The sequence below is a fragment of the Oryctolagus cuniculus genome, chromosome 5 (genome assembly GCF_051225735.1).
Source record: "Oryctolagus cuniculus isolate XC-2025 breed Fujian yellow rabbit chromosome 5, ASM5122573v1, whole genome shotgun sequence".
NCBI classification, from domain to species: domain Eukaryota; kingdom Metazoa; phylum Chordata; class Mammalia; order Lagomorpha; family Leporidae; genus Oryctolagus; species Oryctolagus cuniculus.
This window is the reverse complement of record NC_142871.1, coordinates 16,494,137-16,509,455: the sequence shown is the minus strand read 5'-3', so window position 1 is coordinate 16,509,455 and position 15,319 is coordinate 16,494,137.

Here is a 15,319-nt window from a genome sequence, read left to right as displayed (position 1 = left end):
TCCATTGTAAAATCATTACCCAGGAGCTAAGATTCTGGCACAGTCAGGTCAAACAATAAAGTTGGATATGTCCTCATTTATTTGTTGCCTTAATTTTAATGTATACAAATTCTTGCAACAAAATATTACAGTGATTTATCATAACATGTCATAAAATAGGTGAAGGAACCAGAAACAGAATTCTGTTTAATAATATAAAAAAGTCACACTAGAAAAAACTTTGTAAGACAACAAAAATAATTGCTTTCTTTTTACTTTGCTTGGATATTTCATATGAGAAATTCAAGAAAAGGAGAAATACTGCATTTTTTCTCCTTAAGTTGTTAATTATAGTACAATGAATTAATTTTTATCATGATTGAGAAGATTTAAAGGAATTAATATTTTAATCCCATTCTACATTTAAGAGGATACAATTTGGGTTGGGTGTGTCTCTAATGTAGGGATTAAGGCTCTTACAGCCTGGGCTGGACAAGGTGAAAGCCAGGAGCCAGGAACTCCATCTGGGTCTCCCATGTGGGTGTAGGGGCCCCAGTACTTGGCCCATCTTCTGCTGCTTTCCCAGACGCATTAGCGGGGAGTTGGATGGGAAGTGGAGCAGCTGGGATTCTAAACGTGGGTGGGTCAATATGGGATGCTTGTGTTTCAAGCAGCGGCTTTAACCTGCTGATCCACGCCAGCTCCAAATATAGAAATTCTAAAACTGGTGCCCAAGTGGTTCATTCATTTGATAGGATTCAGGTGACCTATGAACTTGGCTGGGAAAAAAATTCATCTTTATTTTCTTTACTCTCAATATTTCCTTCAATTTCCAATAAAAAGAAACCTCAGCAGTTAAAGCAGTACCATGCCACCTGTAGAAATCATGGGTTTTTCATACTAAATTGGTTGTTTCAGCAGTTTTAAAACATCGTTTCATCATTATGTCAAAATCAGAACAATGAAGCTCATTGTTAGATCTTATTTTATTTTTTTAAAGATTTTATTTATTTATTTGCAAGTCAGAGTTGCACAGAGAGAGGAGAGGCAGAAAGAGAGAGAGAGAGAGGTCCTCCATCTGATGGTCCACTCCCCAGTTAGCTGCAATGGCCAGAGCTGCTCCGATCCAAAGCCAAGAGCCATGGAGCTTCTTCTGGGTCTCCCATGTGGGTGCAGCAGCCCAAGGACTTGGGCCAGCTTCTACTGCTTTTCCAGGCCAAAGCAGAGAGCTGGATCGGAAGTGGAGCAGCTGGGACTTGAACTGACTCCCATATGGGATGCTGACGATTCAGGCTAGGGTGCTAACCCACTGCGCCAAAGCTCTGGCCCCGTTAGATCTTATTTCATACAGTAATAATCACGTGTATTTTATTTACTTTATTACAAATTTGTCTTTTTTAAACTGTTTTAGTTAGTATTTCAATGCACCTTTTTCCTTTGTGTTTTTTTTTCAAAGTTTTATTTATTTATTTGAAAGGCAGAGTTACAGAGAAGCAGAGAGAGAGAGAGAGAGAGAGAGATCTTCCATCCACTGGTTCACTCCCCAGATAGCCACAGTGGTCAGAGCTCTGCCGATCCGAAGCCAGGAACCAGGTGCTTCTTCTGGGTCTCCCATGTGGGTACAGGGGCCCAAGGTCTTGGGCCAACTTCCACTGCTTTCCCAGGCCATAGCAGAGAGCTGGATCAGAAGTGGAGCAGCCGGGACTCGAACCGGTGCCCACATAGGATGCTGGTACTGCAGGTGGCGGCTTTACCTGATATGCCACTGCGCTGGCCCTTAGATTTCTTAAAGTATTTTAAAGTTCCTAAAAATGAGAACCCTGAAAGGGCTGTTTAAAATATGAGGCAAGAAGCAAAGGTCACAACAGTGTCTTTCATGTGTATTCTCAACTTTTGGATAGTCTTTGGTAACCAGTGACATCAAGCACAGAGCCATATTATGAGTCTCAAAGTGCCATTTATGAAGCACCATCATTGTATTAAGTGCTTAGTCATACTGTGGCATGATATCCTCATAGAAATCATGGAGGCAATGCTTTTATTCCATTATGTACACAAGGTTATCAAGTCTTGGATTTTAAGTAACTGGCACAAGGCCTCCAGGTGAGTTGATAGAGCCAGATTTGAACTCTTATCTGCTGCACTCCAAAACTCAAGTTATAGTTATTTGAAGTAGTAGTATTTGAAGTTACCATTCTTTTAGCATACTTGGTAGCCATCTAATTAAATTATTTTGATTTTTAAATATTTATTTATTTGAAAGGTGAAGGGAGGGAGAAAGAGAGAGAGAGAGAGAGAAAGAGAGAGAGAGAGAATCACTTCCCAAATGGCCACAACAGCTAAGGTTGCAGCAGGCTGAAGCCAGGAGCCAGGAACTTCTTCTGGATCTCTCGTGTGGGTGGCAAGGCCCCTTGCACTCAGCTTTCTTCCACTGCCTCCCCGGCTACAATAGCAGGGAGCTGGATCTGAGACAGAGCAGCAAAGTCCTGAACTTGCACTCCAATATGGGATGCTGGCATTGAAAGCTGCTTAACCTGCTGTGTCACAATTCTGGTGCCTAAATTCTTTTGAAAAATTAATGAATATAAGATCAATGGAAATTTGGGCCATGATGATGTGGACGATAAGCCATATTATGGATTACTGATGTGTTGAAGTCTCAGTAGAAGAAAACTCTCATGTGTTTATAAGGGAAACTCAGGGTGTTTGGGGTGACCTGTATCTGATTTTGTGATTGTAGTAGCAGAAGCTGTGACTTTCAAGCTGTGCTCCTAAGAGGCGCTGTGAGGGCTGGTGCTGTGGCACAGTAGGCTAAACCTCTGCCTGCAGCACCAACATCCCATGTGGGTACTGGTTTGTGTCCCAGCTGCTCCTCCTCTGATCCAGCTCTCTGCTTACAGCCTGAGAAAACAGTAGATGGCCCAAGTGGGCCCTTGTATCCATGTGGGAGACCAGAAGACGCTCCTGGCTCCTGGCTTTGGATCAGTGCAGCTCCAGCCATTGCGGCCAATTGGAGACTGAACCAGTGGATGGAAGACCTCTCTCTCTCTCTCTGCCTCTCCTCTCTCTGTGTAACTCTGACTCGCAAATAAATAAATAAATCTTTAAAAAAAAGAACTTCAGTAGAGTGATGTATTGTATCATCAAAGGGGAGGGTCCCCTGAGGGAAACCACACAGTTGAAAACTTCTTGCTCAACAAAGGAAGGACAAGAACTCGGGCTCTCTGGCCTCCAACACATATTAAGGGAGGGCACAGCTTCTGAATGTTACAGGTCTGATCCAATACAAAAAAAAATTATCCTTCTAAATAATTTTATTACCCCACTCTTTCTCATACTCACTTTGATTGTGAGTTATACTCACTATTCCAGTATTTTTACTGTTGGAAATGAAATAGGGATGGACATTCGACCTAGTGGTGAAGACACCATTTGGGACGTCCACATCTCGTGGCAGAATGCCTGGGTTTGAGTCTGAGCTCTGCTCCAATTCCTGCTTCCCGCCAGTGTTCACACCGGGCTGCAGCAGGTGATGGCTCAAAGTGTTTGGGTTCTTGTCACTCTTTTGGGAGACCCAGATTGAGTTCCCGGCTACTGGTCTTAGGCTGGCGTAGCTCCAGCTGTTACAGGCATTTGGGTAGTGAACTAGTGAGTGAGAGACTGCCTTTCAAATAAAATAAATAAAAAAATTTTTTAAAAGATTTATCTTGTTTACTTGGAAGGGCAGAGTTGCATAGAGAGAGGGAGAGACAGAGAGAGAGACAGGTAGAGAAAGAAGTCTTCCATCTGCTGGTTCACTCCCCTAAGTGGTTGCAACAGCCAGGGCTGGGCCAAGCTGAAGCCAGAATCTAGAAGCTTCTAGGTCTCCTACATGGGTGCCGAGGCCCAAGCACTCAGGTACCTCAGAAAGTTCTTTGAAAAATGGAATTACAAGAAACATTTATTATGGTGCAAAGAAAATTAGAATTCATGCATACTTTTTCATAATATGTGTTTTCCATGGCATTTTTGGAGACCTTGCATATACTGTAATGAGTTACGTGAATGTGGTCTCTATTGCTCTTGAAAAGTTGAGACAAATATTAATATTTTTAGATTGAGGGGGCCAGTGCGGTGGCGCACTGGGTTAATCATCTGCCTGTGGCGCCGGCATCCCATATGGGAGCCGGGTTCTAGTCTCAGCTGTTCCTCTTCCAGCCCAACTCTCTGCTGTGGCCTGGGAAAGCAGTGGAGGATGGCCTAAGTGCTTGGGCCCCTGCACCCGCATGGGTGACCAGGAAGAAGCACCTGGCTCCTGGCTCCTGGTTTCGGATCAACGTAGCTCCGGCCATGGTGGCCATCTGGGGAGTGAACCATAGGAAGGAAGACCTTTCTCTCTCTCTCTCTCTCACTGTCTGTAACTCTACCTGTCAAATAAATAAATAAAAATCTTTAAAAAAATATTTTTAGATTGAGGTTGATGGTGGACAAAGGAAAGTGGATGAAGAGAAACTAGAGTATGCATGGCATTTGCTTTCCTTTTGTTTTAAAAAATGATAAATTGCATAATAAAGGTGATGTTAGCTGTTCAAACAAACAGCCAAAGCTCAGTGGCTAAACAGAATGGCATGTTCTCTTATGAAGCCTAATTGGCTAGGATGTGTGAGTGGTAAGTGGTGGTGCATAGGTTCAGGGATGATGGAGGCTGTGCTACCTTCAATATATGGCTTTGGAGTTCACCCTGGAATCAACATCTGGCCAGGCAGCAGGTGTCATGGCACAGCTGGTTGGGCCACTGCTTGGGATGCCAGCATCCCATACTGGAGCACCTGGAGTCCCACCTCTGCTTCTGATCCAGCTTACTACTGGTGTGCATGCTGGGAGGCAGCAGAAGACGGCTGGGTTGCCTGGGTCCCTGCCGCCCAAATGGGAGACTTGGATGTAGTTCCTGGCTCCTGCTTGGGCCTGGCTTGCCCTGGCTTTTGCAGGCATTTTGAGAAGTGAACCAGCAGATGGGAGTTCTTGCTCATTCATTCTCTCTCGCTCTGTTTGTCAAATAAATGCAAACAAACATTTTTTAAAAAGCTCCCACTATTAAAAACAGAACAAAAAGAGGCAACCTTAAGGACGGGGAGGAGAGAGCACACAGAATCACACAGGAGGTGTTTCTGGAACAAACCTGGAAACGATGCACTTTGCTTCTGCACACATAGCAAAGGTCAGAAGAATTTAAGGTCATACCTCATCAGGTTTAGAAAACAGCAAGCCAGTCTCTCCCACCTACATGACTGCAGTGAAGAGACTGGAAAACATAAACCTGGGTCTTGGAGCAGAGTGTTTGCCTGGGACAAATCAGGCTGCATGTAAGTTTAGATTCTTTTTTTAAAGATTTGTTTATGTATTTGAAAGTCAGAGTTACACAGAGAGAGGAGAGGCAGAGAGAGAGAGAGAGAGAGAGGTCTTCCATCTGCTGGTTCACTACCCAACTGGCTGCAATGGCCAAAGCCGAGCTGATCCAAAACCAGGAGCCAGGAGCTTCTTCCAGGTCTCCCACGCGGGTGCAGGGGCCCAAGGACTTGGGCCATCTTCTACTGTTTTCCCAGGCCATAGCAGAGAGCTGAATTGGAAGTAGAGCAGCTGGGTCTCGAACCGGTGCCCATATGGGATGCTGGCGCTCAGGTATCAGAGATGACTCAGAGTTTTGGTGCACTAGCTGTTGGGAAAATACTTACTTTCCCTCCTTCTAGCTCTCAGAGCTCCACGGAGACCCACCTCTCTAGTGACGTCTTCTCCCTCCTGTCTTCAATACTTCTCCAACTTCAGCTGTTACTTACCCCCTGTACAGGGTTGTTCTGTGGTGGATTTTTTTTTCTTGGCATGTTTTATGTTTTTTTTTTTTCTCTTTTACAAGTCTCATCATTCCTCATTTATCTGTAAGTCCATGGCTGCAGAGTTAAATATAAGCCCTTCTTACTCTCTTTTTGACTCAGCCTACATTTCTCATCAGTGCTCATATGGAGCAGGCTGATTTATCAAAAGAGAAAAGGCGGTTGATGTTCTTAAGTCAGTATTTTGTACCCAGGGACAGAGCTTTCTGGAATGATCTCAAGATGTCTCTGTCCTTGGGAAGTCTGAGACAGTCATTTCTTTAAAAAAAAAAAAAAAAAAAAGGATGAGGGGCTGGCGCTATGACACAGTGGGTTAACACCCTGGCCTGAGCGCCAGCATCCCACATGGGTGCCGGTTCAAGACCCGGCTGCTCCACTTCCGATCCAGCTCTCTGCTATGGCCTGGGAAAGCAGTAGAGGATGGTCCAAGTGCTTGGGCCCGCACACCGTGTGGGAGATCTGGAGGAAGCTCCTGGCTCCTGGCTTCAGATCAGCACAGTTCTGACCATTGTAGCCAACTGGGGAATGAACCATCAGATGGAAGACCTTTCTCTTTCTCTCTCTCTCTCTCTCTCTCTCTCTCTCCTCTCTCTGTGTAACTCTTTCAAGTGAATAAATAAATCTCTCTTTTTTTTTTTTTTTTTTTAAAGGATGAGCTGGTTGCTTGGCTCCCTCCATCTTGCTTCCTTCTCTTTCCCTTTTGCAAGAGGAGATTTTATAGACCGAGCAAATTTAGGATCAGTAAAGCAGGCATATACATAAGATATTTAATTGAGGTCAAATCTGTGAATCAGTAGAAGATAAAATCTCTTTCTAAAAATCAGACTGATTTATTATGAGGCTGTTTCTAGGAGGGGTACCTGAGAACCACTAAATAGAGTGTATATGCTACACTTCAATTGTCAGTAAAATCGAGGCTGGTCTGAATCAGAAGAGCCACCACAATGCTCTTGAAGGCTTCGGTGGAAACCTCAGCAGGAAGTTCGAGGCAACGCAGTGAGGCCAGAGCGCTAAGCGCAGATGAGGGACAGTCTTAGCTCTCAACTTCTAAAAGCAGGGATTTATTTGTTGCCTTTTGAAAGAAAGTTGGCACAATTTTTAAAGAAATTCAAGACATGTCTAAAAAGGGGTCAGGAAGATCCCACACTCTCTCTATCCAAAGCCTCAAGATTTTCCAAAATAATAAGGGCATTTTAAAGCTCCAGAAGAAGCTGCATTGTTTTCTTAATTTAGAAATCACATTTGCTTTTGAAAGTTGATTTTAACAAAATGTTTGATAAGTTATCTTGTTTTGAGGAATTTTAAACATTGGTCTTCCAAGAACTACACAGATAGAATCCTAAGCACTGCCTTCATTTTTCATTGCTGGCAATGACTAACCCACACCTAGGTGGTCTCTGCTGCAGGGTTAACCTGCTGCTCTCTTGACCACTCGGCACATCCTGAGAATGGACACAGACCTTGAAGGAAGATGAGGTCTTTAAAGGGCTCTGTGGCCACAAGTTTGCAGGCGAGGGAGGTGGAATCTTGAAATCTGAAAGCTTATTTATGAACTTACATGAGACAGAAAGCTATCAAATGGACAAGACAGTAGCGTTTGAGGTCCCCTACCCCCAGCTCCCATTGTGGAATACCCTCTCTTGGGATTACCATATTCTTTATTGGTAGATGTCAATATATTCAAATAAATGAAAGTTTTGTCTTGGCTTGGGAGATAGCATCCTTACACAGTGTTTGGCAAATCTCTGCTGTACTTTAACCATATGAGGACAATGGATTTCTAAGTACTTGGAGACGAGGTGTCATTATGTGGTTTTCAATCCCTTTCTGAAATTCTTGTTTTCCAAAAGTAAATGATTTAAGAATTTATTCTTTTGTGCGTGGCTGTCTTCCTCTGTCATCATCTTTGGTGATATCAGCATCCAAATGTGTGACTCATCCAATATCTTGGCCACTTGGTTTTTGATTAGTTGCCTTTGAATTAATGATTTGTGTTTTGTATTTCACTGAGCCCTCCCCGTTCCCATGATTATAGCCTAGACCAGGAATTGTACCATCTCTGGTTTCAAGCATCTCACTCAGACCATCTCCTACTGTCCTCTCAGATCACTCACTATAATAGACCCATTTCAACAGTGTTTCGATTCAACAAGATCTCTCATTCATGGATCCTTTTTTTCAATCTTCCAAATTCCTTCATTTTCCTACTATCTTCATTTCTTATTTTTTTCTTTAATATTTATTCGAAAGTCAGAGTTACACAGAGAGGAGAGGCAAAGAGAGAGAGAGAGGTCTTCTTTCTGATGGCTAACTCCCCAATTGACTGCAATGGCTGGAGCTGCGCCGATCCAAAGCCAGGAGTTTCCTCTGTTTCCCAAAGACTTAGGCCATCTTGTACTGCTTTCCCAGGCCATAGCAGAGAGCTGGATCAGAAGTGGAGCAGCCGGGTCTTGAACTGGTACCTATATGGGAGGCTGGTGCTTCAGGCCAGAGTGTTAACCCACTGTGCCACAGCACCAGCCCCTATCTTCATTTTCTTTATTCTCCAGCTTAAATTCTGTGCTCTATCATTATAAACATTCCCTTGCAAATACAATTATCTAGTTCCTTTATCTCACTTGCTTGGCATGACCTTGACCTGGTTGAGGGTAACTCTGTTCCACTTTCTCAAACAACTGAGACATAGTGGAGAAAATCATCCAATGCAGTTGACTGATTTCCTTTGAACATCATGACCATAAATCTTAAGGTCTCACTCAATATGACCAGGAAGTTCCACTTGTTTCCCTGTATAGTGTTTCCCCAACTCTAGTCATTTCTCTATCTCTGATAGGGGTTTTGGTGTGTCTGAATATTGCTTGTTCAATGATTTACTAAATAATTTACCTGGAATTGATTCAAATAGAAAATGTACACTATGGGCTACAGGTCTAATCCAACATGCTCCCTGTTTTTAAATGGTCCTTGCGTTAAGGAGGAATTTTTGTATTTTTAATTGATTGGAATTAAAAGAATAATAATATTTTTCACATAGGAAATTTTGAGGCTCTCAAATTTCAGGGTCCATAAGTAAAGTTTTACAGGAAAATAGCCACATTGATTTATATTTGCCTGTGATTGCTTTCATTCTACAACAGCAGATTTGAAGATTATAAAATAGACAACACATGGTGCAACTATCATTGTGTCCTGCTGATCCATGAGCTCCGAGTTGCAGGGATGAAGCTAAAACTCCCCAGTGTGTGTGGAGAGCCATGTGCATTGACCTTATGTGACAACTATGTGCTGACCTTTCATATCAAAATAATAAGAAGAAAATGGATTTGGGATGTTTTGCTTTTAAGACACAGTAAAGAACACATTTTTCAGAGTTAGATGTAAAAGTATTATGTTTATTACACAATAACCTACAGATTGTTAAAAGAAAACAATACACATTGATATACACAGACTAAGCACTCTTGACATTTCCAACTCGCAGGAAAGTAAGTTACAGTTAGAAAAATTTGATAAGTTAAATGGAATCTTATCATGGAAGAATTTCCCTAAAAACTAAAAAATGATAGAAGCTGCAGCCAAAGTAACTTTTTGAGTGGCTCATTTGTCCCATCGACTAACAGTGAGTTTATTAAATCAGGCTTGTGTGCCGCCACCAAAGAAATGTGCCTAGAGAAAACAATCTTGCTCTTTTTTTAAACCATCCTTGTAGAAGTCCAGATATTGGACTTACAAGGCAATGTCTTTTTTTTTTATTTTTAAAGATCTTTTTTATTTGAAAGGCAAGAGTGACAGTGAGAGGGAAACAGATCTTCCGTCTGTTGATGTACTCCCAAAATGGCCATGAAGGTCAGGGCTTGGCCAGGCCAAAGGCAGGAGCTGGGAACTCCATCTTGGTCTCCCACATGGGTGGCAGGAACCCAAGTACTTGGGCCATCCTCCATTGCTTTCTTGGGCACAGTATCAGGGAGCTGGATCAGAAGTGGAGCAGCCAGGACTTGAATTTATGCTCATATGGGACGATGCTAGCATTGCAAGCAGTGGTTTAGGATTTATTTTATTTATTTAAAAGGCAGAGTTGAGGCCGCTGCCACAGCTCACTAGGCTAATCCTCCGCCTGCAGCGCCGGCACCCCAGATTCTAGTCCCGGTTGGGGCACCAGTTGTATCCCGGGTGCTCCTTTTCCAGTACAGCTCTCTGCTGTGGTGCGGGAAGGCAGTGGAGGATGGCCCAAGTGCTTGAGCTCTGCACCCACATGGGAGACCAGGAGGAAGCACCTGGCTCCTGGCTTTGGATCGGTGCAGCGCGCTGGCTATAGTGGCCATTTTGGGGGGGTGAACCAATGGAAGGAAGATGTCTCTCTTTCTCACTAACTCTGCCTGTCAAAAAAAAAAAAAAAAAAAGAAAGAAAGAAAGAAAGAAAGAAAGAAAGAAAGAAAAAAAAAGACTCTCCCTTTGTCCCTATAAACGCCATACTTTCCTTGACATTTTTAGAATGTGGGATAATCTAATGAGATTCAGATTTAGGAAAATAATGTTTGTATTAGTTTGAAAATGGGTTAGAAGCAGGGTGGAGGAAAAGCATAGATTTAAGAAAGAAATCCCAGAAAGCTATTCTCAGCAACACCAAGAACAGAGAAAGGAGAAGCAGACTGAAGAGTTACCCCAGGTTGAACCGTGTCATTGAAGGTGACGATGGCTTTCTGACACCTGTATCCTTCGCAGGCTGCTATGTTCACTGCAAAGGCTGCCCCTTTCTCCAGGGAACTGCTCTCTTGCCAGTGAGGCCCAGACGCACCGGCTGGGGGCAGGGAATGAGGAGCCTGCCCCTGCCTCAGTGTGGGCAGCTGGCTTCCGGGTTTGGGGTTTGGCCACTGGCTCGCTGGCAGGCTCTGTCCTGCTTCCCTCTGTGTCCTGAGAGCACTCGTCAGTAAACGCCTTCCTAAGAATCCCCAGCTGTAGCTCTCCAGGGGAACCCCAAGGGGAAAGGGGTACAGGAATAATTAGCTGTGAGGGGACTCAGAGGACGGCTAAGTCAGAGAAGGCTCTGGGGCTCCTGCTTCACCACACTCCCCAGCTCTCTCCTGACTGGCTGACACTTGTTCCTAGACTCCTGGGGAGGCCATTCTTCCTCCAGTTTGCCAGGAAGTCTCTCTCTCCTTAGAATGGAAAAATATGAACACTTCCTGCCCAATTTACCCCTCCAAGTTTTTCCTAAAATATTAAACTATTTAGAACTTGCAATTTTGCAATATTTCAGTAAGGCCATGAGTGATGGTAGTGTATGTGACAAATACTTTGAAGAGCTGAGGAAATATCAATTAAAATGGCTTAAATGTATTGAATTTATGGCCAAATAAAATCTGGAAAATATACCCGTATCATAGATGTTTTCCAAACTTTGTATTTACCAAGCTAAAATATCTTTCAATGTATCTTACTTTTCTGATAAGAAAGATTTTGCTTCTTTAGAGAAAAATTATAATCTATCTCCACAATGCAACAGGTCTTTGAGTGGATTATTTTCCATTAAGTGAGCTCTCAGGGGTCCCATAACCTTGGCCTACAGTTTTAAGATCATATCTATTTTAGGCTGTAAATTATATATGGCCATATATATGAGTGAAAGAAAGAAAATGGACATTAACAATACATAAAATGAAAACTTCTGAAGACCTTTGGAAGTGACACTGATAAATTGTTTAAAACCAGCTGTAGGGGCCAGCTCTGTGGCTTAGCAGGTAAAGCCCCTGCCTGCAGTGCCGGCATCCCATGTGGGCGCTAGTTCGAATCCTGACTGCTCCACTTCCAATCCAGCTCTCTGCTATGGCCTGGGAAACTGGTGGAGGATGGCCCTGTCCTTGGGCCCCTGTATCTGTGTGGGAGACCTGGAAGAAGCTCCTGGCTTCAGATTGGCGCAGCTTCAGGCATTGCGGACATCTGGGGGAGTGAACCAGGGATGGAAGACCTCTCTCCCTCTTTCTCTGCCTCTCTGTAACTCTGCCTTTCTTTTTAATCTTTATTTATTTTTCAAATGTTGGGCAATTTTTTAAAAGATTTATTTATTTTACTTGAAAGTCAGAGTTACACAGAGAGAGGAGAGGCAGAGACAGAGAGAGAGAGAGGTCGGTCTTCCATCCGACGGTTCACTCCCCAATTGGCCACAACTGTCGGAGCTGCGCTCCAATCCAAAGCCAGGAGCCAGGAGCTTCTTCCGGGTCTCCCACGTGGGTGCAGGGACCCAAGGACTTGGGCCATCCTCCACTGCTATCCCAGGCCATAGCAGAGAGCTGGATGGGAAATGGAGCAGCTGGGACTTGAACTGCTGCCCATATGGGATGCTGCTGCTTCAGGCCAGGGCGTTAACCTGCTGTGCCACAGGACCAGCCCCTGTAACTCTGCCTTTCAAATAAACAAATCAATCAATCTTAAAAAAAAAAAAAAACAGCTGTAGATCACGATAGAATAAATGATGGACAAACTAATAAAAACTTACAACTATTGCTGAAGAAGGGCTCATTCATTAGAGATCAAACAGGGATCAGCAAAAATAAATAAACAAACAAACAAAAAACAAAACTGAAACACTCTAGGAAAGGCCTGGGAATGGATTCAAAGCCCTTTAAAAGCTATCACTTAGGACAGCAGCAGCAGATGTCATTGGTTTGTATTTCACCAGGTCATCTTCCATCTGATGAGTAAAACAGTGGCTGGCAGCCTTGGCAACATTTTTGTTCGGTTATGTCTTCATTCAGAACGCTCTAACAAAACACATTAGGCCGGGTGATTTATGAAAACAGAAATCTATTTCTCATAGTTCTGGGGCCTGGAATTCCAAGGTCAAGGCGCCAGCAGAGCCGGAGTTGGCTGAGAGCCCCACCTGTTCCAACGGATGGATGGCACATCCCGCTGCCCCCTCACATGGCAGAAGAGGCAAGGGGGCTTGCTTCAGCCACTTGTGTAGGAACACTAACCTCCTTCCCAGCAACATCCAGGTGACAGCAAGTTGTTTAGGGAAATATGTAAATCAAGCATGCTCTTCTAAACCAACAACTAAAATGTGACAGGAGTGGTTTCAGTGACAAGCTTTTAAATGCAAACCAAAAGCTCTACAAGTTATCATACGACCGATTTTCCTGAGAAACATACATGCATAAAGAAACATGCAAATCAACAAAAGGAGGAAGCCAGAGAAATAGAATTAGGACACCAAAGAGAATCCTCCAAAACGGGAGCCCCCATGTTAGAAGAAAGACAGCTCGTGTTTCCTCCAGGACTACTTTCCAGACGCTTGTACCTTGTCTCAGATGCCCTGTGGATTTAGCATATCTCAGCAAGCCAGGCTCCTTCCTGTATTTCAGGGTAAGCTCTAACATGACGGCTGAATGAGCTGCATATTCTGGTTTGAGCTGGACGTGTCTGGGACTGCCTGCAAGCTCTGTGTGTCTTCTCCTATCAGCACCTCAGACGATTTGTCCCCAGCTGAACTTTCTCCTCTCTTAGCTTTGTCTCCCTGCTGCCTGGCCAGACCACCTCACATTCCAGCCTGCCAGGAAAGCTCACACTCCAGTCATTCTCCCAAAATCATCTTCTTCCTCCTCCTCTTCCTCCTCCTCCTCACCATTTCCATTTCTCTAGTCCCAGCTCTCACCTGGCCTGCAACAGCCCCTCCTTCACCTCCTGCGTTGCAGCTGATCGGGTCTCTCCTCTGGGGATGGCATTCGCAGCATTGCTCGCTCCAAACTTTCCAGCTTGAGTTTGTGTTACCACTTGGTCCACACTCAGCCTATCATCCGACTAGGAGTACCCTTCATCTATCAAGAGGCCATTATGTGAAGGACACAAGGTCACACCATGGTAGCTTCCTGTCTGCTGCCATCCTGAGGGAGAACAGAAGTCTCTGCTGGGGGATGTTGGGTCATAATGCACTGCCCACACAGAGTTTTACCAGTCTGGACTGAAGCATGCCTTGTGTATTCTTTTAAGTTTTTAAAATCTGAGATGCAGAGAGGTCTCTCATCTGCTGGTGCGCTCACCAAATGCCTGCAATGGCCTGGCAGCTGAAGTCAGGAGCCATGCATCCAATGCAGGTTTCCCAGGTGGGCGGCAGGGATCCAACCACCTGAGCCATCACGACCGCCTCCCAGAGTCTGCATTAGCAGGAAGCAGAAATGGGAGCTGAGCCAGGACTCGAATCCAGGCACTCTGATACGGGATGTGGGTGTCTCAAGCTGTGTCTAAGCCACAAGGCCAAATGCCCTCCCCACTTCTTGCCTTTTTATCTCTCCCTTTTGCTTGAATTGTCCTTACAGCTAGAGTGCCCTCGATCCCAGCCTGCAATGTTCTGCCACCACAGACCCAGCTGATGCAGATGGTTGTCTTCTCCAGGGCCCAGCTCGCAGAGACCTCCCACTCAACAGATGCCGTCCTCAAGAGTCACTTGGTTCACATCTTCATTTTCCAGAGAGTTCCAAGGCATCTGCGCAGGAGCCAGGGCAAGTATCATTTCTGCCCAATTCACAACCAAAGTGCCTGGCTTTCACAGAGCAAACCATCTGTTTAATAGCAGTTTTTTTTATTTGACAGTCAGAGTTAGACAGTGAGAGAGAGAGACAGAGACAAAGGTCTTCCTTCTGTTGGTTCACCCCCCAAAATGGCCACTAAGGCCAGCACTGTGCTGATCTGAAGCCAGGAGCCAGGTGCTTCCTCCTGGTCTTCCATGTGGGTGCAGGGGCCAAGCACTCGAGCCATCCTCCACTACTTTCCTGGGCCACAGCAGAGAGCTGGACTGGAAGAGGAGCAACTGGGATTAGAACCAGCGCCCATATGGGATGCCGGTGCAGCAGGCGGAGGATTAACCAAGTAAGCCACGGCGCCAGTCCAATTTTTTTTTTTTAAAGATTTTATTTATTTATTTGAAAGAGTTACACAGAGAGGAGAGGCAGGGTGAGGGAGAGTGAGAGGGAGAGCGAGAGCGAGAGGTTTTCCATCTGCTGGTTCACTCCCCAGTTGGCCACAATTGTCGGCACTGTGCCATTCCGAAGCCAGGAGCCAGGAGCTTCTTCCAGGTTTCCCACATGGGTGCAGGGTCCAAGGACTTGGGCCATCTTCTACTGCTTTCCCAGGCCATAGCAGAGAGCTGGATTGGAAGTGGAGCAGCCGGGTCTTGAACCAGCACCCATATGGGATGCCAGCATTTCAGGCCAGGGCATTAACCCGCTATGCCACAGCACTGGTCCCATTAACAGCAATTTTTTTTTTTTAACAGGCAGAGTGGACAGTGAGAGATAGAGAGACAGAGAGGAAGGTCTTCCTTTTTGCCGTTGGTTCACCCTCCAATGGCCGCCGTGGCCAGCGCGCTGCGGCCAGCGCGCTGCGGCCGGCGCACCGCGCTGATCCGATGGCAGGAGCCAGGTACTTCTCCTGGTCTCCCATGGGGTGCAGGGCCCAAGCACTTGGGCCATCCTCCACTGCAC